Source organism: Engystomops pustulosus, chromosome 3 (genome assembly GCF_040894005.1).
Source record: "Engystomops pustulosus chromosome 3, aEngPut4.maternal, whole genome shotgun sequence".
In the NCBI taxonomy this organism is placed as follows: Eukaryota; Metazoa; Chordata; class Amphibia; order Anura; family Leptodactylidae; genus Engystomops; species Engystomops pustulosus.
The window spans coordinates 55,681,007-55,706,513 of NC_092413.1; the positions used below are offsets into that span (position 1 = coordinate 55,681,007).

A 25,507-nucleotide genomic window follows, 5' to 3' on the forward strand; every position below is an offset into this window, starting at 1 on the left:
GAAAACGCATGCGTTACTGCCACATGTAAACGCACCCAAAAATATGTCCACCAACACTATAAAACACCTACATAGGAATAAAAAGATGAATACCTGGCAGCATCTTATATATATATATATATATATATATATATATGTAAATATATATATATATATATATATATACATATATATATATATATATATATATATATGTAAATATATATATATATATATATATACATAAAGATATATACACACATAGCAGTATATATATAGATAGATAGATACACACATACAGAAGACCACCTCTCTGAGAGGACCCCCTACCTAAAAGACTTTTTTTTTAATTCAATCACTGATTTTTTGCCATTATTCTCTGTGAAAGCTGACCCCTGCAGACCATCCCTTTCCTGTAAAAAAGAGTCCTGCTCAGAGGTTTCCCTGTATATACACTGTGCTGTGTCTGCAGTATCTGATGCTAGTCAATAGAATACACATTTCGACTATATGCAAAAACAAACAGCATTGCTATATACCATCCCTGATATGTAATTGGATGATCTGAAGCATGTGGTCAGTCACAAGCTTATGACATCATAGCTAGAAGACCTCCCCCAGTGCCTTCTAGCTAGGGAATCACTTGGCAACTAATATACACAAAGACAGTTAAGAGATAAGGTCCTGCTAGCTTCCTGCCTGCGGCTGCAGATAGGTAACGAGTGTAAAATAGAGAATTGCTTATTTTGGTTTCAATAATAATAATAATATAATAATTCCTTTATTAATATAGCGTACACAGATTACGCAGCGCTGCACAGAGCATGCCAAATCGGTTCCTGTCCCCAGTGGGGCTCATAATCTAATCAACCTATGTTTTGGAGTGTGGGAGGAAACCAGAGGACCAGGAGGAAGCCTACCCAAACACTTAGGCCCCTTCCACACTAGTGTTGCATTTCATGTCAGGGTGCAATGCGTGAAAAACTGACGTTTTTGGCTGCGTTTTTGTTCCATTTTTCCTTGGAGTCATTAGCGTTTTTGCACTTTTTCACGCGCGTGTTGTTTGCGTTTTTCTTGCGTTTTCGGTGAGTTTTTCACGCACGGTTTTTAAGTCAATGGGAGACTCGAGCATTTTTCAAAGGGACCATGGTTCGGGAATAAAATGTGTTATTTAATTGAAAAAGAATGTCTTCTGATAAGTTAGCAGATGTATGCAAACATCTACAATCTATTCTTCTCTGTTCCGCGCGTATATTATCTCCCGACAAATTAGCAGATGTGAAGAACAGTGAAGAATAGAATAAAAACAGTGAACACAGTGAACACAGGATCATTTAAGTGAAAAACACATTGAAAAACACTGTGAAGAATAGATTACAGTTGTTCGGCACATCTGCTTACTTGTCGGGAGATACGCGCGGAACGGTGCGGACAAAATAGTATGTGAAGAACAATATATATGTGTGAAGAACACATTGCAGGTGTATGGAAACACACATATACAGTGTTCTTCACATGCTATTTTGTTCACACCGTTCCACGCCTATCTCCCGACAAGTAAGCAGATGTGCCGAACATCTGTAATCTATTCTTCACTGTGTTTTTCACTGTGTTTTTCACTTAAATGATTCTGTGTTCACTGTTTTTATTCTATTCTTCACTGTTCTTTACTGTGTTTTTTTAATTAAATGCTCGAGCTCGAGCAGGGGAAATACTCTTATTCATGTCACCTAGCAACCCATCCGTTTAAAACGCATTGCACTCGCATTGCACTTGCAATGCTTGCGAGTGCAATGCGTTTTTGGTGCGTCTCCATAGACTTGAATGTGGAGGGAAAAAACGTGCGTGAAACGCAAAAGTAGAGCATGCTGCGATTTTGACGCGCGTTAAAACAAACGCACGCACACGCGTGAAAAAAAATGCAAATGAGGAAAGGCCCATTGGAAACAATGGAGTCCAATGCAAGTTCTGCGCGTCAAAAGCAAGCGCAGAACTCGAGCGTGAAAAACGCTAGTGTGGAAGGGGCCTTAGTGCAGCGCTACACAAAAGTTTTTATCCTTAGTTACTCTTTACACTTGTATAACATTTTAACTATCTCTATGTATCCCAGAAAAATGCCTTAAAATTTTTTAAGACAGCATGTAAAAAAAAAGACGAAGGCCTTGTCACTAAAAGGTTAAAAAAAAGATAGTAACATGGCAAATTAAAATATTTTTTTTCAAAAAATCCTTGAAAAAATCATTTCACCTAACACCTTATCTTTAAGACTCCTGAGCTGCTAAAAGACTGTTCATTATTCATGGGCTGCCATCAATTTGCTTGCCAAATGTAGTACTGCTTTTCCCCTGTCAAAGTCTGTACTGTACTGTACTGTACTAACAAACTTTTAAAAATGTTCCCAAAAGGCATGATTATAGTGTTTTGAGTCAACAAAACAAGGTACACATATGGGATATGAATTTACCCACAATGGATGCCTGTTTTTAATTCTTGAAGGTCTATAATATTAAAATACAGCAGCAAAACATTAGCCTATATACTAAATGTACATGTTGTGCTATGCTCCATCCTAACTATTTCAAGAATAAGACGCTCCTCCGCTTAATTTAGAATTTTAAAATTTGGTATTGACATTACTAAACTGCCCACTGTATTATTTCTATTTATTTGTTCCTTATATGGACATTTGATATATGTTTTACTTACTTCTGAATTTGAAATATTTAAAGATATCTTTCTTCCGATTGAAAGATGCTAAATATGCATCAACGAGGAAGCAGAACACAGGAAGTGGATTAGAGCAGACAGGAAATCCAGACTTCTAATACACTGGCAGTGAACACACCACAGGTCTCAATAGAGATAGCTAACAAAAACAGCATTGTGAAGGTTTTATTTAGAATTTGTACTTAAATCTTAAAAAATCCCCCCCCCCACACACAATTAATCAATATTTATCTACATGGTATTAGTTATCTTAATTGTAACACTTCTTAGTGTCACTGCACATCAGTATTTGTATAATCTAATGAAAGAAATATATCTTCAATGAAAATGCATCTTTCTCTTCTTATTGGCCTCTTATAAAACTGTACTGGATACCATTGTGGTCTACCAAAAGTTAATAGAAGTTTCTGAAGAGGAAAGGTGGTAGAAAAGGGGAAAGTCTGTTGGGGAAAATACTTGTTTTTTAGTTTTCTAGTTCCAGCGCTAGGGTACAGGACAGGGCTCACGTATGTGCTTCTATGGAAACGCAAGCAGTAACCAGAGCCCGGTGTCTTTCATTGTTTTACAATGTATCCATTGAAAAACAGTGCACCACAAGTGCAAATGTAGAAAAGTCTCAAAAAAATTGCACAACAATGTGTGACTTCCTTTCTCCAACATTTAGAAAAAAGCTGGTGATAAATCTCCCCACTGTTTTGTTCACAGTTCAAATTCTTTTTTTTTAGATCAAAACTGTTCAGAAAATCTCTGCCGTATCATGTGTGGTGTTAGTTCTTCATTGGATTGAGTGTATAAGAATAAGGAAACACCGATGTTATACATGTGCTCTCTATGGGAGTCATCAGAGCATCTAGACTCCACCAACACCTAAACTAGAGGAAAGAAACTGCTATCAAAGTTATAATAAATGTCATATAATGGCCAGGTATGCAGCAAGATAGGGGCTTGTCCAGTTTCAGAAAATAAATATTATTGAATGTATTATGGATATTAAGTTTACCCATTTTTGCATATTTTTTATGTATCCATTCTTTGTGGTTCGTTAGATCTCTGCTTGCTGTCATTCTATAGGAAGCTTCAATGCTAGCTTCTAGCAGAAATCTGTCCCTGGTCATGTGATATCACACAGGCGCACAACTCATTATTTACAAACAAAGTTTCCTAGTGAATAATAACGAGCAGAGATCCATAAAGCTGTGAGGAATTGGGACAGAAAGCATGAGGGAATACTGTTTAACTTTCAAGTAGACAATGGGGCTCATTTACTAAGGAAATTGCACAAGTTTTCTTGCGGGCTTTGCACATATTTTTCAGAGCAAACTGCTTGCACAGGTATTTGAGAAGTGCCTGCGCCACATTTGTGTTGCACATGACTGTTTTGTGGAGTGGCTGCACTAGTCTTCACGTAACACACAATTCTGCATTGATGGGGGTGTTCTGGTGCTCAGTCGGATCATGCTACAGATTTAGCATGTAAAATCCAGAAATTTGTTGCATGCTCTATGTTAAAGGGCATCAAAAAAAGTTGTGTACTCTTTTGGGCAGAGCAGGGTGCAGCAGATTCATGAAGAACCCTGCACTGCAAACAAGCAACACATAAGGGGAGATTTATAAACGCATTTGCGCCACATTTTTGGTGATTTTGCACCACAGTTATCAAGGCTTTTAGACCTTTTTTTCTGGCACTTTTCTGACTTGTACAATTAAGGGGCATGGCCTTTGGGGAAATGGGCATGGTATCACGAGAAAGGGTCATGGCTTGCAGGAAATTGCCCAAAATTCTGGCGCACAGAAGTAGGAACCATCAGTGTTATACTGCACCAGAATTCATCATCACAGTGATAAATCTTGCGCAGCAAAAGACTAGTGTTTTCCAGCTAGAAACTGGCGGAATCTGAGACACATTGTTAAATCCCCCAAATAATGTAGTTTGCATTTCTCTTAGTAAATGTACCTCAAAATCTAACATTGCATAATTTTAGTAGTCATATCATATAATTGGTTCTCCATTGCGAGGGTCACTCAATGTGGCTGCCCTTTCTTTTAGAATTGGTCTTGTACAGAAGTTTAAGTTAACAGAAAGAAAGAGTTCTGAATAATCTTTACACTCATCAGACATCATTATACTTAATTCTGGTCTTTAAAAGTTGAAATATTAGGTGTCCATATTAATCTTCCTGTGATGAGGTGTGGTTCCTGTGAATGCCATATATTTGATCTTGGTCACCAGCTTCTCAGACTACTCCATGCACATTGAAGGAGATGCATAAAAAGTGTCAGCGATTAGATAAGGGCAGAGTCAGACTCCACAGTCTTATGCTGCAGCAGATAAAATGTGCTGGATTATCTATCTGGCATAGTTTAATTGATGATTCATTGGTCTAGTTTATGTCTGAATTTTATTGCGCTTGGGTTAGGCGCAAGGGGTCATGCCCCCTTTTCCCAAGGCCATGCTCCGGAAAAAATACTGAAAATTATCTAAAACCCACAATAAATGCAGCATTTCAGGCGGAAATTACTCCTGAATTCTAGCGTAGACAGGTTAATGAATCTCCCCTAGCTGTGTGGGGCACAACCCTATAAAATCTTTCCATTCAGGAGCCAGGTGGGGGCATGGCATAGTCTTAGTAGATGGTGGCCATTTTACAGGAATAAAGTTGGAATTTTATATGTTGCTTTTTATAAAGTAACACATAGGCCCAACTTCTGTCTCCTAAATGCAAATACAACTATTTGCGCTTATTTTACATTTTTAGAAATCTGCTCTGTTGTTCTCTCCTTTTGTATACCTTGCTTTTCCATGCTCATCTAACATCTTCTGTATTTATGCTCAAGAGAATTTACATAGAGTGATTTAAAGTTAAATATGTAGAATATTTTTCAGAAAAATAAGTGAGAGCGAGATTTGCAGAGAGTGAGATTTGTCCTTTCATTGTACAGACAGCAGATTTCTAACACCGACATATAAAAGGACCAGTTTGACTGAGATGGATCTGGACCCAGAGTCAATAAATGATCTCTTGTACTATCCACTACAGATAGCAGAGCCTTTTTTATATATTCACAACAACTTCACAAAATCTGTTGTAATTTTCTAAGAGGCCATAAGGTTTCCTAATAAAAGAAAGATGTATCTTCTAAAAGCATAAAAGTAACAAAAACAGCATTTCATTAAGCCAGCAACTAATATTGACTGTATATATCAGTTGAAAGTCTTATAATAATGAATAAACCCAATACAACAGGGCTTTATGTAACACTGCTACAAATAACTAACAAAACAAGCCAGTTTATGCCAAAAATAAGCTAAGACAAAAATCCCTGCACTTTCACATTTAGTTCCATTCCAAGCCCTCCTCGTGAGATATGAACCATGTGTTCCTCTGTCAGTAGCACTCTGCTATATAAATAGGTGTCAGAAGCAATGTAACAAGTCTGGCATGGAAATAAAGTTTATTTTAAGGTATTACCTAAGATTTCAGTATTGGCTTCTGCTGTGCAGATGTAAAACCTACAAATAAATATGAGAGGCATATCTGACCTTGTTGTAGTCCTCTTCCTCCTCCACACCAGGTCAATAGTATTTTCCAAGACCCTCCTAAGATTTTATATTATGATTTTGCTAGGTTTGGACGATGTCCTGCTCCTTCCCAGTAGGTCTCCATAAAAAGCCTGTATGAAGGTCTTTGCCGTAAAATTGTAGATGACTCGACAGCAACAAACACATTTCCTTCTATTCTTTCTTAAGTTCATTTTCCTGCTTCCAGTCTTGTTTTTTTTTTCTTCTTCTTAATTTGACTATAAATAGGTCTGACAACTACGGCTCAGAGTCGCAGCTCAAGCAGGAAGTATGCCACAAACAAGGTAGAATAATTGTTTGTTTTGAACAATGCAAAGACCTAAATTCACATACCTTTTGTTTAAAATGATCAAAGTGGGCAATGAAAGAGCTAATAGGTTCATACCACAAATTGTTCTCTTCAAGAAAGTCATGGGTACAAGGAACTGTATGTCATTACAATTTTGGTTAAAGGAAACCTACCATGAGGTAGATCTGATTGTAGATTCCTTGTGTCAGTCTATGGCCTAATCTGTAATGTAATAATCCTGAAACCTGACCGAACTTGTTAAAAAAATGTAATTTTAATAATATGTAAATTAACTGCAGAGGCTACTGGGGTGTGGAGTAGCCTTAGCTCCCAGTGCACGACCAGGATAGTACACGCCCCAGTAGCCTCTGTTAGTAGATTCCTCATAGTAGGTTTTCTTTAATGGATAAAATGTATTTCACCAGAAAAGTGATTAAGGCTCAATTTGTCAATAAAATGACGGCAAAGGAGCTCAGCTACTGTACACTTGCTCACTTTGACCGAGAGTCAAACCTTTTCAATGATAACAACTGTATTACATATCTAAATATGGCAAGAGGTAGATATCTAAAAAATAAAAACAAGCAAATATTGGACACATTTATTTCATTACCAGAGAGGAAAAGCTGTCACTTATAGGCACTCTTGTGCTGGTGACATTAAAAAAGATGGTGGTTACAATTGATTAGAAAAACCTAGAGATTCAGCTGCAGTAAACCCCAATAACCCATCCCTTCTATGTTGTACTCAGCAGGGTCTAAAAAGCCAAGATACATTTTACATAACAATATAAATGCCTGTGTTAGGACATCGATGGAATAACATAGCCCCCAGTGATTCTGCAGACTCTGGTTGGGCATTTATTGTTTTTTTATTGAGTCACCTCTAGAACTAGTGCGGTATATTTTTATGTTTGTTGCGCCACGATTCTTACCCTTGCGACTTCCTGAAAAAGGGGCATGGCTTATTGTCTGTGTTCTCTATGCCTTTTTATGTTTAATTTCCGCCTATTTCGGGAGCGCAATAATTGACGCAGAATTGGACAAGGTAAAATATTGTCTTAAACAAATGCATTAGAATATTCCAAGGTGTCGAGCTTTAAACTGACTCAGACACCATATTTAGCAAAACCTAAACTGCATGTTCATCTGGGAGAAATGAATGTTCAATGTCATGGCTTCTCTGCTGATCCCCAACAAGTAATGGCTACATTCCACAGGCCTTTGGATTTATAATCTGTGCCGTTCTTTATTGTGTCCTTGGTTCGAATGCTATGGTTTATCTTCATCATTTTGAAAATATGTAATTTTTTTCAGCATATTGTTGATTTGGCCAACAATATACTGGTTGGTGTCACCAACTTGACTAATTTGGCTGCTGCTTGGAATTTTTGTTGCCTCCCTCTTCATGCTGCTTTGGTTCTTCTGACCCTCTCCTTTAGCATACTTATTTTAATTTGGATACACAGCTGGTTTATTATTGAAGTTCCGGATGCAGAACTTGTTCTTCACCACAGATTAGGATGGCTTTTTTCCATGTGCCAAAAACAGTTGCACGAAAAAAGTTAGAAGCGCCGAAATTGATAAATGCCCCCTGAGTGTCAAATATATATTATATGCTTTAATTGTATTTATGACTTCTAGGCTTCATATCTCATTACTCTTAACATACTTGAATATGAGACTATGATCACTTTACAGACAATCATCTTGTCTATTTCATACATATTGAGGCTTATTTACTAAGGGTCCCCCGGCCGCATTTCCCTCAGGTTTACCGACATTTTCAGGGATCGCGCTGCTGGGACAGGCATTTAGAAGGGGATTGTGACACATGCGATCATATTTTGGCACAATCGCACCGCTTTCATGCGACAGAAACCGGGAGGCGTGCCCTCAGACGATCCAATGGATTCGGACTGGCCGTGGGATTTAACTTTAAAATTGTGTTGCAAGACATGCATTTACATACACCAGGAAGAAGAAGGTGAACTCTGGCGGACCTGATCAGGGAAGCGACACATGCAGGAAATCAGGTGCACGATCTTAGTGAATCGCGCCGGAGTGCATGATCGTTGGACACTCCATATTGCGGGAACTCCATCAGCCGGGTAAGCAAATGTGCCCCATTGCAATTTTTAAGCATAAGCTTAGTCATGCAGATTCTTGTCATGCAACTGCATTTTTACTGTTTTGCTTCTGCTAGTGGAACAATCTTTTTCTTTTTGTATATTACAAATTATAACCTGTTCTCACATTCCCTACTTAACCCCTTCCTGATATGTGACATAATAGTACGTCACGCGTCGGGTGCATGGAGAGGACTCACAGGCTGAGCCCTCTCCATAGCCGGTAAGTCTTTGCTGTGATCCCGTCCATTGCAAAGCTGCTGGCGGCTTCAAAAAGATGGCTGCGCCTGTGACGTCATCACGAAGCGGCAATAGGTCGCCATGACAGCTTCGGGTCTTCCGAAGAGCTGAGGCTGTCTCATTTTAACCCATTGATTACAATGCACAATTAACACATTGTAATGAATGAGGAGGAAAATCCCCATATACTGCCATACTGTAGTATGGCAGTATATGATAGGATCAATCAGACAACCAAGGTTTAAAGTACCCTAGAAGGTCTGAAAAATAGTAAAAATAAAAAAAAGTTTAAAAAAATTATATTCAAAAACCTAAAAATTTAAACCCCCTTTCCCTAAATCTGATATAAATAAACAGTAAAAATCATACACATTAGGTATCGCCGTGTCCGAAAATGCCCGATCTATCAAAATATCATAATGTTTTTTCACTGCCTTTAACCCCGTAACGGAAAATAGTGACCAAATCTCGAAAATGGCTCTTTTTTCCCATTTTGAAAAATATTGAAAATTCAATAAAAAGTAATCAAAAGGTCAAACAGTCCTAAAAATGAGAGCATTTAAAACATCATCAAAAGTTGCAAAAAATGGCACCACCCACAGCTCTGTACACCAAATTATGAAAAGTTATTAGCGCCAGAAGATGGTAAAATAAACCTTTTTTTTGTACAGGAGGTTTTAATTCTTTTAAATGTATTAAAAAATGATAAAAACTATACAAATTTGAATTCCCCGTGATCGTACCCAACCAAACAATAAAGTAGAGATGTCGTTTGGGGTGCACAGTGAAAGCTGTAAAAATGCACCAATTTCACAGCATTTGGGATTTTTTACCCGCTTCCCGTACAAGACATGGAGCAATAAATACCATCACTATGAAGTGCAATTTGTTACGCAGAAAACAAGCCGTCACACAGCTCTGTACATGGATAATAGAGGTGGGGAGTGAAAAATGAAAACGCAAAAGTGAAAAAGGGCCTCGGCAGGAAAGGGTTAATGTGCTATTAGATTGATTGTCAAGTAAAGGGTCACTGGTTTGAATTCAGAAGAAGATTTCCCAAGAAAAGAGAAGTAGAACTCATCAATAGAGGTCTCTGGCCAACAAAATTGAAAAAACTACATTATGTAATTGCCATAAACAGTTGAAAGAAAGAAGTCATCAGTTCATCCCAAAACTGAGAGGCAGCCCCCCAGCCCAAAATATCTGTCAACAAGTAAGCTCATTACAAGATCTGTTAGTTCTGAGATGACAAACAAGGCAGTGAAGGTTGTTTGTATGCTTTGTAATAGTGAGATCACAGATATCTGTGCAATCAATGTATAATTGAAGATGAAAAAGCCTCAACTTCAATGTTATCATCATCAGCTCAAGTTTGCAGGAAATTGTGAAAAGTGAACAGTAAAAAGTTGGAAACAGGCTAACATATCGAGAAATTGAAGTAAGAAGCCTGAGTATCCTACATGAAGAGTTTATTTGTACACTTTGGGGCACATTTACTAAGAATGTAGGAAGCTACACTAAAAGTGCTCTGCCTGTGTATAATGCTCGGTGCGTCAGATTCATTAAGAATAGAGATGAGCGAACATGCTCGTCCGAGCTTGATGCTCGTTCGAGCATTAGCGTACTCGAAACTGCTCGTTGCTCGGACGAATACTTCGCCCGCTCGAGAAAATGGCAGCTCCCGCCGTTTTGCTTTTTGGCGGCCAGAAACAGAGCCAATCACAAGCCAGGAGACTCTGCACTCCACCCAGTATGACGTGGTACCCTTACACGTCGATAGCAGTGGTTGGCTGGCCAGATCAGGTGACCCTGGGATAGACTAGCCGCTGCCCGCGCTGCTCGGATCATTCTGTGTCTGGATGCCGCTAGGGAGAGAGCTGCTGCTGGTCAGGGAAAGCGTTAGGGTGTTCTATTAGCTTACTGTTAGGCAGGAGTGATTCTCCAAGAACCCAACAGCCCTTCTTAGGGCTACAATAACGTTCTACTTTTTTTTTTTTTATTTGCATCTAGTACCATTTTGTGAGGAATTAGCAGGGGGACTTGCTACCGTTGTGTTTAGCTCTTAGTGGCACACATATCCACCTCAAACACCAAAGTGGGAAAATTTAGTAGGGGTTGGATTTCAATTAGGCACAGTCTGCCATTTTTCCTTTTTTATTTTACGTTTATTTTGTTTAATAACTCAGTGTCATCTCATCTGGCATAGTAGTGTGCTTTCATACTTGGCTAGAAAATAGCCATAGGAGAATCCAAACGGCTTACGCCTACAGTAGCGTTATATATTTGATTTCTGGTTGATCTGCTGGTGGCTGTACTTGCTGCAGTGCATCTACTAGCCAATTGTGAGCAATTTGTAGTGAGACTTGCGACCGCTGTGTTTTGCGCTTAGTGACGCACATATCCATTGCAAAGACCGAAGTGGGAAAATTTAGTAGGGGTTGGATTTCAATTAGGCACAGTCTGCCATTTGTCCTTTTTTATTTTACGTTTATTTTGTTTAATAACTCAGCGTCATCTCATCTGGCATAGTAGTGTGCTTTCATACTTGGCTAGAAAATAGCCATAGGAGAATCCAAACGGCTTACGCCTACAGTAGCGTTATATATTTGATTTCTGGTTGATCTGCTGGTGGCTGTACTTGCTGCAGTGCATCTACTAGCCAATTGTGAGCAATTTGTAGTGAGACTTGCGACCGCTGTGTTTTGCGCTTAGTGACGCACATATCCATTGCAAAGACCGAAGTGGGAAAATTTAGTAGGGGTTGGATTTCAATTAGGCACAGTCTGCCATTTGTCCTTTTTTATTTTACGTTTATTTTGTTTAATAACTCAGCGTCATCTCATCTGGCATAGTAGTGTGCTTTCATACTTGGCTAGAAAATAGCCATAGGAGAATCCAAACGGCTTACGCCTACAGTAGCGTTATATATTTGATTTCTGGTTGATCTGCTGGTGGCTGTACTTGCTGCAGTGCATCTACTAGCCAATTGTGAGCAATTTGTAGTGAGACTTGCGACCGCTGTGTTTTGCGCTTAGTGACGCACATATCCATTGCAAAGACCGAAGTGGGAAAATTTAGTAGGGGTTGGATTTCAATTAGGCACAGTCTGCCATTTGTCCTTTTTTATTTTACGTTTATTTTGTTTAATAACTCAGCGTCATCTCATCTGGCATAGTAGTGTGCTTTCATACTTGGCTAGAAAATAGCCATAGGAGAATCCAAACGGCTTACGCCTACAGTAGCGTTATATATTTGATTTCTGGTTGATCTGCTGGTGGCTGTACTTGCTGCAGTGCATCTACTAGCCAATTGTGAGCAATTTGTAGTGAGACTTGCGACCGCTGTGTTTTGCGCTTAGTGACGCACATATCCATTGCAAAGACCGAAGTGGGAAAATTTAGTAGGGGTTGGATTTCAATTAGGCACAGTCTGCCATTTGTCCTTTTTTATTTTACGTTTATTTTGTTTAATAACTCAGCGTCATCTCATCTGGCATAGTAGTGTGCTTTCATACTTGGCTAGAAAATAGCCATAGCAATAGGATAGCATTGTTTGGTTTTAAAAACTCAAAAACACAAAAAAAAAAAAAAAAACACAAAAAAAAGTTAAAAAAAAATTAAAGCTATAACTCTCATTTTAAAAATGTTTAACCCGAGGGCTAGGGGTAGAGGACGAGGGCGGGGACGTGGGCGTCCAACTACTGCAGGGGTCAGAGGCCGTGGTCCTGGCCGGGGTGAGACACCACCTGCTTATGAGGGAGCAGGGGAACGCCGCAGAGCTACACTCCCTAGGTTCATGTCTGAAGTTACTGGGACTCGTGGTAGAGCACTGTTGAGGCCAGAACAGTGCGAACAGGTGATGTCGTGGATTGCTGACAATGCTTCGAGCAATTTGTCCACCAGTCAGTCTTCCACGCAGTCCACCCATGTCACCGAAATCGGCACTCCTCCAGCTCCTGCACCTCAGCCTCCTCCCCCCCAGTCTGCCCCCTCCCAGGAAAATTTGGCATTTGAACCGGCATACTCTGAGGAACTGTTTTCTGGACCCTTCCCACAGTCACAAACCACTTGTCCGGTTGCTGCTGAGCAATTTTCCGATGCCCAGGTTTTCCACCAGTCACAGTCTGTGGGTGATGATGACCTTCTTGACGTAGTGGAAGTGTGTAAAGAGGTGTCCGACGATGAGGAGACACGGTTGTCAGACAGTGGGGAAGTTGTTGTCAGGGCAGGAAGTCCGAGGGGGGAGCAGACTGAGGGATCGGAGGATGATGAGGTGACAGACCCAAGCTGGGTTGAGAGGCCGGGTGAACACAGTGCTTCTGAGACGGAGGAGAGTCCTCGACCAGAACAGGTTGGAAGAGGCAGTGGTGGGGCCAGACGGAGAGGCAGGGCCAGAGCTGGTGCATCAGCGCCAAATGTGTCAACTAGTGAAGCTCCCGTGGCGAGGGCTCTTGCGGCGAGGGCTAGATCTTCAGAAGTCTGGAGGTTCTTTAAGGAAACACCGGATGACCGACGGACTGTGGGGTGCAACATTTGCCAAACCAGGCTCAGCAGGGGTTCCACCACTACTAGCTTAACTACCACCAGTATGCGCAGGCATATGAATGCTAAACACCCCACTCAGTGGCAACAAGCCCGTTCACCTCCGGCCGTGCACACCACTGCTCCTTCCCCCGTGTCAGCTGATAGTCAGCCCCCTGCCCAGGACCCTGCCACAAAAACCCCATCGTCGCCTCCACGATCCTTCACAGCATCCACCAGCGTTCAGCTCTCCATACCCCAGACGCTGGAGCGGAAACGCAAATATAGTGCAACCCACCCGCACGCCCAAGCCCTTAATGTGCACATCTCCAGATTGCTTAGCCTGGAGATGCTGCCCTATAGGCTAGTAGAGACCAAGGCCTTTCGCAACCTCATGGCGGCGGCCACCCCTCGGTATTCGGTCCCCAGCCGCCACTACTTTTCCCGATGTGCCGTCCCAGCCCTGCACCAGCACGTGTCAGACAACATCACCCGTGCCCTGACCAACGCCGTTTCTGACAAGGTCCACCTGACCACGGACACGTGGACGAGTGCTGCCGGGCAGGGCCACTATATATCGCTGGCGGCACATTGGGTTAACTTGGTGGAGGCTGGGACCGAGTCTGACCCTGGGGCTGGTCATATACTGCCGACGCCGAGGATTGCGGGGCCTACCTCGGTCCAGGTGTTTCAGGCCTACTATGCCTCCTCCTCCCACCCCTCCTCCACCTCCTCCTCCGAACTACCATCCGTGGGCACGGCGCCATCAGTCGGTAGCTCTAGGCACAGCAGCAGTGCCGTTGCTAAGCGACAGCAGGCGGTGCTCAAACTGCTGAGCCTAGGCGATAAAAGGCACACCGCCCAAGAGCTATTACAGGGCATCACGGCGCAGACTGATCTGTGGCTGGCACCGCTGAACCTGAAGCCAGGCATGGTTGTGTGTGACAACGGCCGTAACCTGGTGGCGGCTCTGCAACTCGGCAGACTGACACATGTGCCATGCCTGGCCCATGTGTTAAATCTGATAGTTCAGCGTTTCCTCAAGACATACCCCAATCTGTCAGATTTGCTCACGAAGGTGCGCCGCATCTGTGCGCATTTCAGGAAGTCCAGCACAGATGCTGCCACTCTCAGGGCAGCGCCGCCTCCAACTGCCCGCTCACCGACTGTTGTGCGACGTGCCCACGAGGTGGAATTCAACACTGACCATGTTATCCAGAGTTTACCAGCAGCGCCGAGCCATTGTAGACTGCCAGATGTCAACTTCCACCAGAACTGGTAGTCAGGTCAGTCAGCTTCCTCAAGTCTACAATGAGGAGTGGACGTGGATGTCTGATATCTGTCAGGTGCTGAGTAACTTTGAGGAGTCAACACAGATGGTCAGTGGCGATGCCGCCATCATCAGCCTCACCATCCCGCTGCTTGGCCTGTTGAAAAACTCTCTGATCAGCATGAAGTCGGAAGCTTTGCGCTCGTCACAAGAGACGGGGGAAGAAGATTCCCTTAGGTCTGTTTCTCAGCGCATATCGGAGGAGGTGGAGGTGGAGGAGGATGAGGAGGAAGAGGAGGAGAATGTTGGCGAGACACAAGAGGGGACCATTGTTGAGTCCTTCACTGTTCAGCGTGTATGGGCAGAAGAAGAGGAGTTGGAGGAGTTGGAGGAGGAGGAAATGGACAGTCAGGCCAGTGAGGGGAGTGAATTCTTACGCGTTGGTACTCTGGCCCATATGGCAGATTTCATGCTAGGCTGCCTATCCCGTGACCCTCGCGTTCAAAGAATTTATTCCAGCACCGATTACTGGGTGTTCACTCTCCTGGACCCACGGTACAAGCAAAATCTTTCCACTCTCATCCCTGCAGAGGAAAGGAGTGTGAGAATGCATGAATACCAGCAGGCCCTGGTTCACAAGCTGAAACAGTATTTCCCTTCTGACAGCGCTAGCGGCAGAGTGCGTAGTTCTGCGGGACAAGTAGCGAGGGAGAGTAGGCGAGCAGGCAGCTTGTCCAGCACTGGCAAGGGTACGCTTTACAAGGCTTTTGCCAGCTTTATGTCACCCCAGCAAGACACTGTCACCTGTCCCCAGTCTCGGCAGAGTAGGGCTGATCTTTACAGAAAGATGGTGAGGGAGTACGTAGCTGACCATACCATCGTCCTAAATGATCACACAGCTCCCTACAACTACTGGGTTTCAAAGCTGGACATGTGGCACGAACTGGCGCTGTACGCCTTGGAGGTTCTTGCCTGCCCTGCCGCTAGCGTCTTGTCCGAGCGGGTTTTCAGTGCAGCTGGTGGCATCATCACCGATAAGCGTACACGCCTGTCGACTGACAGCGCTGACAGGCTGACGCTTATTAAGATGAATAAAGCCTGGATTTCTCATAATTTCCAATCTCCACCAGGTGAAGGAAGCTCAACCTGAATAATTGATCCACTCCTCCTCCTCCTCATTTTCCTCCTTCTCCTCCTCTTTGTACAGTAAAGCAGAGGAAACTGGCTATTTTTTGACAGGGCCCACTGGCTCTAGCTATAGTACTTTATGCATTTAATTTTTCTGGAGGACCACCGACCCGGTCCTCTGTTTTAAACAATTTTTGGGAGTGCCACATACAGGCACTCAATCTATTCAATTTTTCTGGAGGGCCACCTACCCGGTCCTCTGTTTTAAACAATTTTTGGGAGTGCCACATACAGGCACTCAATCTATTCAATTTTTCTGGAGGGCCACCTACCTGCTCCTCTGGTTTGAAAATTTTTTTGGACTGCCACATACAGGCACTCAATCTATTCCATTTTACTGGAGGGCCACCTACCTGCTCCTCTGGTTTGAAAAATTTTTGGGACTGCCACATACAGGCACTATCCAAATTAAATTGTCTCCATAGCAGCCTCCACACGTTGTCTCCATTGCTACCTCCAAAAGTCGTCCATATAGCTGCCTCCATACATCGTCCCTTTATCAAACGAGGTGTGTCAGGCAGAAATTTGGGTTGTTTTCATGGATTCCACATCAAAGTTGTTAACTTTGTCGCCACCCTGCTATGTTATCCACAAAATATACTGGCAAACTTTTATCATTTACCAATATTATTTCAGCGCTTCTTGCGCATCTGTTTACATTCCCCTCACCCGGCATATCCTAAACTTATAAGAACGCTACTACACTTGATCTTATACAAAAGGTTCTTAGAAGTGCTGTTTGGGGAGTAGCCTAGAGACAGGGGCTTGGATTGGCGAAAGCTCGCCTGGCAGCGGAGCGCCAGCTCCATGCGCATCAGCCGCTTCTTGCGCATCTGTTTACATTCCCCTCACCCGCCATATCCCAAACTTATAAGAACGCTACTACACTTAACTTGGTGCAGGCTGGGACCGAGTCTGACCCTGGGGCTGGTCATATACTGCCGACGCAGAGAATTGCGGGGCCTACCTTGGTCCAGGTCTCAAAGGCCTACTATACCTCCTCCCAACCCTCCTCCACCTCCTCCTCCTCTGAATTACCATCCGTGGGCATGGCGCCATCAGTCGGTAGCTCTAGGCACAGCAGCAGTGCCGTCGCTAAGCGACAGCAGGCGGTGCTCAAACTGCTGAGCCTAGGCGATAAAAGGCACACCGCCCAAGAGCTATTACAGGGCATTCCACATCAAACTTGTTAACTTTGTCGCCACCCTGCTGTGTAATCCACAAAATATACTTGCAAACTTTTATCATTTACCGATATTATTTCAGCGCTTCTTGCGCATCTGTTTACATTCCCCTCACCCGGCATATCCTAAACTTATAAGAACGCTACTGCACTTGATCTTATACAAAAGGTTCTTAGAAGTGCTGTTTGGGGAGTAGCCTAGAGACAGGGGCTTGGATTGGCGAAAGCTCGCCTGGCAGCGGAGCGCCAACTCCATGCCAAGATCCAACTAACATAGTTTTAACTGCAGCACCTTTAATCTACTACTAGTTCACTGCCTCCATACATGGTCCCCTTATCAAACGAGCTGTGTCAGGCAGAATTTTGGGTTGTTTTCATGGCTTCCATGTTAACTTTGTCGCCACCCTGCTGTGTAATCCACAAAATATACTGGCAAACTTTTATCATGTACCGATATTATTTGAGCGCTTCTTGCTCACCTCCTTTGGTTCCTCTCTGCCACCCATTGGTTTGAAGCCTGAGTCCATTTAGGGTATGTCGCCATGCCACTCTCTAGCCTGCCGCTGCTGCCGCTGCCTCTGCATGAAGTCCCCTATAGTGTCAGGGTCAATTATTGGATGTTTTAGATGCTATCTAGCTTCATTCTGTCACTCTGTCATGGCCATGCTGTTGCCCATAATTTTGGCATAATGGTGCGATTAAGCAGCCTCAGAGGCATCCATGCATGCTGCCCCTGCTGTTTCCTGTCCATTTCCGTGGTGTTTCCATCCTTTTCTGAGGTTCCCAGGTGTTTGGCCAAGCTTCCCTGTGCAGAGCCTTGGTCCCCTTGAAAAATGCTCGAGTCTCCCATTGACTTCAATGGGGTTCGTTATTCGAGACGAGCACTCGAGCATCGGGAAAAGTTCGTCTCGAATAACGAGTACCCGAGCATTTTAGTGCTCGCTCATCTCTAATTAAGAACATGTGCCAGAAATCATAAATCTGGTCTTCCCTGCACTGGCCCGACAGTGGCCTGCACCAACTTTTTTGTGGTGCACCTTTAACATAGGGCGTACAACAGACTTTGCAAAGTAAATTTGGCGCACAGTCCGACTGAGCACCGGAACCCCCCTAATCTGTGTTGCATGGTGCCTAGTGCAGCTGCCCCACAAAAAGGGCATGTGATACACATTTGTGGTGCAGACTCTTCTTAGATACCAGTACAAGCAGTTTCCACTAGAAAGAACACGCAGAGCCCCTAGTAAATGTGCCCCTTTGAGTACTGGTATGGTTATGAAAAGGACAACATATAACTTACATTGACATTGGTGAAGAAGTGGTGCAATGACAATGTAGTAGAGTTGTCGGCCCCCACAGACCCAAGACCTCAAACAAATTCAAAACTTGCGAGTAGAGTGGAAGTGAAAACTGTATTTGTACCCATATGAGTTCACAAGCATCCACCAACATTGTGTGTAGAAGAGACCCGGGGTTAGATTTCATTCAAGACATGCTGAATCTGATCCAGCACATACCCAAAAGAATTCTGGCAGTGTTGACCAACAATGATGGATTTACAAAATACTAACCAAATAATAAAGATGTAATTCTTGATATTTAGAAATAAATAGTAACACATTAGAAATCTTTAACTAGACATTTGCTAAATAGTTAAAAGCCAAATTTATGCATGAGGTAGCTATACTATAAATTATATTCTATAAATTAATGGTAGCCTGGATGGAGCCAAAAATTCATAAGTTTCTTATACTTTTGCTTAATATTGTATTTGAATCCAGTTCTGATTTAGTTGAAATATGCATCAAAACGGGCACAGTGTATACACACAAATATACAATGAGCATTTATTTGCTCTGCTATCTCCTAGCTTTGAATGAGCACAATAATAGTAGAAACGCAGGCAGGCTCCAGAAGTCCAAAAAATTCAAATCAAAATATGATCTATTCTACGTTTCATCGTTGACCCCTTTTTCAAGCAACAGACTAGTGAACCTGCCAGATTTTTACAGGCAATGCTAAATATCAGGAAATTCATAAAAGTGGGCGTATACAAAAAGTGCATAGTGCAAAGATATACATAAAGTATAACTATATAGTATATTAAGTAGATATTGTGATACCATAATGTGTAAAATGTTTATAACAATGCAAGTATATACATAATGTGAACAAGTGGTTAAAATACAAAGCCGAGACCCCTAATTTTACCACCAAAAACCCGGGAAAACCTATTGACTCGAGTATAAGCCGAGGGTGGGAAATGCATTGGTCACAGACCCAGCCAAGTATATAGCCAGCCAGCCCCCTATAATATACAGCCTGCCCCCAGTAGTATACAGCCTGCCCCCAGTGGTATACAGCCTGCCCCCAGTAGTATACAGCCTGACCCAGCCTGCCCCCAGTAGTATACAGCCTGCCCCCAGTAGTATACAGCCTGACCCAGCCTACCCCCAGTAGTATACAGCCTGCCCCCAGTAGTATACAGCCTGCCCCCAGTAGTATACAGCCACCCCAGCCTGCCCCCAGTACTATACAGCCACCCCAGCCTGTCCCCAGTTGTATACAGCCACCCCAGCCTGCCCCCAGTTGTATACAGCCACCCCAGCCTGCCCCCAGTAGTATACAGCCACCCCAGCCTGCCCCCAGTAGTATACAGCCACCCCAGCCTTCCCCCAGTAGTATACAGCCACCCCAGCCTGCCCCCAGTAGTATACAGCATGCTCCCAGTAGTATACAGCCACCCCAGCCTGCCCCCCAGTAATATACAGCATGTCCCCAGTAGTATACAGTCAGCCCAGAATTAAAAAAAAAAAGAAACTATTTACTCACCCTCCGGTGGTCCCGATGCGCAGCACTGCTCCCCCGATGTCATTGCGGCTCCTCTTCTGGCTTCCCAGATCCTCTTCTTGCTTCCGCGCCGTCTTCTGTCTTATTTAACATCGTGTTGGGCGCCGCAACTGTTCTCTCCCGTGCGGCGCCTAGTATGACGCGCCGCTGCTGACGTCATACTAGGCGCCGCACGGGAGAAGAACGATGGCGGCGCCCAACGCGATGTTAAAGAAGACAGAAGACGGCGCGGAAGCAAGAAGAGGAGCCGGGAAGCCAGAAGAGGAGCCGCGATGACATCGGGGGAGCAGCGCTGCGCATCGGGGCCACCGGAGGGTGAGTAAATAGTTTTTTTTTTTAGTCCATTTTTTATTATTTTTTTTACACGCTTGACTCGTGTATAAGCCGAGGGGACGTTTTTCAGCACATTTTTTGTGCTGAAAAACTCGGCTTATACACGAGTATATACGGTAGGTCTGGATGTACCTACCCACATGGATATATCTCAAACAGAAGAAACAGATACACGATGCCATATTGGAACAGGGCAGCAGGAAAACCTTCCTGTTTGTAATGCCCATTTCAACAATAGTTTTCTTAGTTCCTTGAACTAGGATATTTGGGCGGAATCTAGAGCTGATTCTTAAGGGCAAAGTACCCAATTAGAAAGGATGGTAAAAATGTGAAGTGACCTATGGTGCCACCATAAATTATGTCTACTGTAAGGAAATGGGTGTAATACATAATACTACTATATAGGGACCACTTTTTGGGGGGCTATATAATGCACAGTGGATTTAAAGATGGACGATGAACCATCTATAATGGTCACATCACCCACCTAGATGTCACCAGATCCCGAAGCATAAATGCTATGCTAAGAAAGCTCTGCAACACGCAAGGCAGAAATATCTAGCTTCCCAATTGTCTAGATATGGCACCTAAAAGGTACAATAAACATGTTAGTAATATGAATTTCACTTTTTATTGTCAACCAGTCGTCACAGATATTTATAATATTACAAAAATGGCGAAAAATTATAAAAATAAGAGCAAAGATGTAAATCTGCAGAAGGGGGGGGGGGGGGGTTGAACGTCTGTCTATCAGAGTAAATTCTTCTATGTTGAACGTATCATCTAAAGAGAAGACAACAACAAAAATGTATAAATGTGCAAAAAAGCAACAGATAAGCATTATATGTAATACATAAATCATTTGTTACACGATGAGGATTCCAAAAGAGAAGACACATACAGGAGTCACCTAATGCCCCTACAAAATACTCCCTAGATTGAATTCTATATTTAGACCGTTAGGTTGCATGGTGTTAAGTTGAAAAATCCATTTCAGTTGCTTAGTGCTTAGTAATTTCTCCCGATTGCCTCCCGTCTCAGGGGTCTATTAGTACAAACTTTAGTTTACAGTTAGTGTGACCTGCAAAATGTCTACAGGTAAATCAAGTCTTCGGAGCTTGGTAAATCTAGTTTTGAAGTCCGATGTACTCTCCCCTACATATGCCAAATTGCATGGACATTTCAGTAAGTAAATCATATGATTGCTATTGCAATCTATGTAATGTCTGATTTTGAATTATTTATCATTATGGGTAATTGTCTTACTTGTAAGCATATGAGAACAATTGACACAGGTCCTACATGGAAAGCTTCCAGTTCCACTTTTTTTGCCCCATAGGCCTAATTGTGTTTGGGTCTTAAGTGGGCCATGTCAGCTTTTACCACTCTATCTTTTATGTTCTTGGCTTGTCTGTAAGAGATAAGTGGAGGATTGCGAAATTCTGGAATGTTTATTAAATCGGCCTTTAAAATGGACCAGTGTTTTTTTATGATACTACTGATCTCTGGGTTCAAATTGTCATATGAGCACACATAGGCTAGGTGATTGTTGCAAATAGCACTTCATGTTAGGAGCTGTTGGAGTGTGTTACCATCTGATCAAGGGAGTATAAAAACCCCTGATGGGCTGGAGCACATGGTCAGAGCTCATGTCAGTGCTGCAATGTCCTGCAGTTTAGTCTTGGATTCTAGTCAACAGAGTGAGAAGCAGATCCAGTGCGAGAGCTCCTGCAGAGCTGCCATCAAGACCCACTACCAGGAACCACAGGTGCCTCATGCCACTGCCTATCACCCAGGGCAAGTCAGGCAACTAAGAGCAGAGGTCCACAATTCGGACTCGCTCCATCTTTTCCAGCCCAGCCTGAAGGTGGCTGTGAGCAACCTTCCTGCAGACCAGCTATCTCCATCAACCTTCCAGCTTGCTTAATCTGCTGCTACTGTTTGGCCATTGCCTGCTTTTTGAAGTTAAATAAAGTTAGTTGATTTGCACAACGTGCCTGTATGTAATCCCTGTATCAGGCTGCTTCACCATCATGAGCTCCCCACCCTCCATTTTCCAGGGACTCCGTTACACACCTCAGGGGTGACTCCATAATTCTTGCACACACCACCTGCTGGAGACCTGCCAGGCTGTAACCCCATCCTCTGGTCCCAATACCAAGCACCGTGACCATAGCGTGCCCAAGGCTGCATAAGCCAGCCACTCTGGTATTCTGGGCCCCGGCTGTCTACAGCCACCGAGGATAGGCTAGACCCCGTGGGGGATGTTGCATATGTTTTACTAGCCATCAAACACCTGACCGAGGGTTTCACCTGCACGCCTTCTTCTGGGGCATGGCTAGCACTTGCTACTTCCTTTCAGGCATCTTTGCTATACTTCAGAATCAAAAAACCCCAGTTTTCAGCTCACCCGTTTCCCAAGCCAACATCAGCGCTGCACATTGATCTGGGCTGGACCACACAATGGAGTCCAAAATACAAACACTAGGGGTGATGTAACATATTTTTGTCTACTTTTTTGGCGCAGATATGGTGTAAATGCTGTTTTTCTACTTTCCATTGCACCAAATAAACATAGGGCAGGGCAAAGTCACTTTGACATAGACGCTACTGCCACCAAATTCATTATTTGAATTGCGACTTTCTGTTTAGTGTTGTTATTCCTGCTGAGCATTAACTGTAGCATATATTGTAGAGCAACCAATGTAACGTTATATCCCAGCACCACTTAAAAATTAACGTCTTTATTATTCGTCCATTAAAAATAAATATCCATGAAACTGAAATGTTTTGGGCAGTCTTAGTAGTGCTTAGAGTTCACTCTAATTGTGATAGAAGATATGGAACGATATTCTTGTCTATGTTGCTGAGCTTAGTGCACACGCCCTTAGATGGAGTCCTGCAGAAAAACAGAAAAGGCAAATTTATGTCCATTTTACTTTTTTCATCCAGTTCTAGCTTTTGTGCTCTGTAGTTCAATTACTTTACTGCAATGCTTCTTTATATCTGCATTTAACAACAATAGCTTAAAGCACCCATGTTATATTATTAACATGATAAATTTGGCACCGCACACAAATTCATGGTTGTTTCAACATGAAATAGTTTGGACTATGCTACAGAGCATGGGACAGCCATTATACATTACACTTAAAGGGGTATTCCAATTTCAGCAAATAAATGTTATTGTTTGTATAATGAAAAATTATACAATTTTCCAATTTTTATCTGTATCCTCACTAGATCTCTGCTGCTGTCCTTCCATAAAGAGCTTCTATGCTTACTTCCAGTAGATAGAAATCTGACCGTGGTCACACAGGTGCACAACATGTTATATTACACAGCTCTGATTAGTCTCTGAGCCGTGCACCTGTATGACCATGGTCAAATTTCTGGCCACTGGAAGTAAACATATGAGTTTTCTATAGAATGACAGCAAGCAGAGATTTGGAAAATTGATTTAGTAATTGATACAGAAATTGGAAAAATGTATAATTTTTTATCATGCAAAAAACAACAGTAATTTTCCAAAATGGTTATACCACTATAAATCATTCTGGGACAGAGGCTTAGCCCAGCATGTATACAGCACTCTACATGTACAGAGCCTGTACACAAGACTATTTAGGTTTCCTGTTGCCAGTAAATTCATTTTATGGTTATATTGTTGGTTTACGTATTTAGAGGATATAGCTTTAACATCTTGAGAGTGTTCTGCTTTACACCTTTTCTAATATCCCTTCTTCTATCAGCTTTGTTTTCTTCACCATAAGAGGAAACACTTGATCGTAATGCCTGGGTTTATAGTAAATGAGGTTATACAGCAGAACTGGTTTCTGGATATTGTGTAACTAAGTTCTGGAACTGCTGGCTGTTAGAACTGTAAAATGAAATCCACATTACCTAAGAACCATGAAAAATGGACAGATTTAACTGCACATTATGATAGAGTTATCATACTTTGCTCAACAAAATGCATACATATACTCTAATATTTATAAATCATAAAACTTTGAAATTAAAGCAATTTTGAGAACATGTTCTGATTACTGATTAAATATGGAAAAAATGTATTTCTTCTGTATTTTTTACACTGTAGAACATAAAATCTTCAGGTCATTATTTCAGTTTCAAGCCAAACTACGCAACTCAGACTTCCTATCCTGGTATTGTTTGAAGTCACTCTTATTAACCTTACATCTGACAGTGCATCCTGGCCGAGTGTTCCACTAATTTTAGCTTTTTTAGATAGCATTTGTAGACACCCCTCCTTGGCAGAAAGGGACAAATAAAGATTGTTTTGTCTTTTTTAGGCTGTTCTTTTTGAATTACTAAAGCTTCCTGTTGGATTTCAGAGTTTCCAACAGTTTGTTGACATCCGTGCTAGATCTGAGGAGACATGAGGATGATGACTGTATAGCCGTATGCATACAAAACCAGCGTAAGGTCTGCAACACCTATAATAATTGTTTAAGGTCTGACAAACCGTTTAACAGGATGCACAAGTAAAAACAAAAAAAATGGGACATGTCCTATATTCACACGCATTCAGCCTTACATTCAGATGTAGTGGATTTGGCACCTGTTATCTGATATTACAGCAAGTAAACAATTGAAAAAGTATATATAAGATGGATAGGAGATTAGGTAAAACAAGCTAGGTATGTAAGTCACAAAGGCTGCCTGTGTATTAGGTGTGGAATGGCAAAGGATACCTAAAGTGGTACAGGGATACAATCAACTAGGCAGACACTTCACAAATACAATAAAATCATACCAAAGCTATGTCCTGGAGCCAGGAGCCAAATCAGGAAAGGGCGAGTGACACCCCACACATTTTGTTACTCAGGGCGCCTTCTTCAGGTTTATAAAGTTTTCTATGTCTTATACCTTGACTGTATGCCAACACTTTCTTTTGTCTTCTCTTGCGCATGATAGTAACATATACATTACAAGAGGGTTTTTACCTGGTTATGATAACTAATTTCACAGAAACGCCTGAGAGGGCCACTAAGGTAATGACACATTTATTTACAGACTGTCAGAGGGCAGAAAAGAGCGGCACTACTGAAACTATAACACAGTGACAGACAGCCTTGGTTTCATCTTGTAATTTGTAATATGAAGTTATACATACACATTGTTTTTCTTTAAAATTTCAAGCAATAATCAATAAAAGTTACATTTATTTTTTTCATTAGTGCTGATAAAAAAGCTCTATTC

The 25,507-nt window shown here is 42.3% G+C and overlaps 1 protein-coding gene and 1 long non-coding RNA gene across 3 annotated transcripts in view; one reads left to right on the top strand and one right to left on the bottom strand.

The window, feature by feature from the left end:
• The window catches only part of RASGRP3 (RAS guanyl releasing protein 3), an 80,482-nt gene extending 74,072 nt beyond the window's left edge, over positions 1 to 6,410 (bottom strand). The window contains exon 1 of the mRNA XM_072140836.1: positions 6,248 to 6,410. The gene's annotated coding sequence lies outside the window, so the exon portion shown is untranslated. The remainder of the gene's footprint in view (positions 1 to 6,247) is intronic.
• Positions 629 to 25,507, top strand: part of LOC140121368 (uncharacterized) — a 37,444-nt gene continuing 12,565 nt past the window's right edge. The window contains exons 1-3 of one of the 2 annotated variants that reach the window (XR_011854074.1): positions 629 to 694; positions 3,432 to 3,631; positions 5,647 to 5,712. This is a non-coding gene — a long non-coding RNA (uncharacterized lncRNA). Of the gene's footprint in view, positions 695 to 3,431; positions 3,632 to 5,646; positions 5,713 to 25,507 lie in introns of those variants that run through there. The other variant, XR_011854073.1, reaches the window with a different exon arrangement.